Source organism: Pterocles gutturalis, unplaced genomic scaffold, assembly GCF_000699245.1.
Source record: "Pterocles gutturalis isolate BGI_N339 unplaced genomic scaffold, ASM69924v1 scaffold24461, whole genome shotgun sequence".
Lineage (NCBI taxonomy): Eukaryota > Metazoa > Chordata > Aves > Pterocliformes > Pteroclidae > Pterocles > Pterocles gutturalis.
Genome location: NW_010103685.1, coordinates 625 through 937, shown reverse-complemented (window position 1 = coordinate 937; position 313 = coordinate 625).

Here is a 313-nt window from a genome sequence, read left to right as displayed (position 1 = left end):
AAAAAAAAAAAAAAAAAAGAAAGCAAAGCCCAGTTATAGACTTAAAGGAGTCTACAGAGAGCATCTTCCTGCCTGGATACCCCCAGCAATCCATCACCACCTGGGTAACCACTGCTTCGTTGCTGCCTGCCTGGGTACCATCACCAGCCCCTCACTGCCTGCCTGGATACCCCCAGCAACCCATCACAGCCCGCCCGGGTACCATCACCTCCTGCCCAGGTACCGTCACTGTGCCATCGCTGCCTGCCTGGGTACCATCTCCAACCCATCACCACCTGCCTGGGTACTGTCACTGCTCTGTCACTGCCCCATC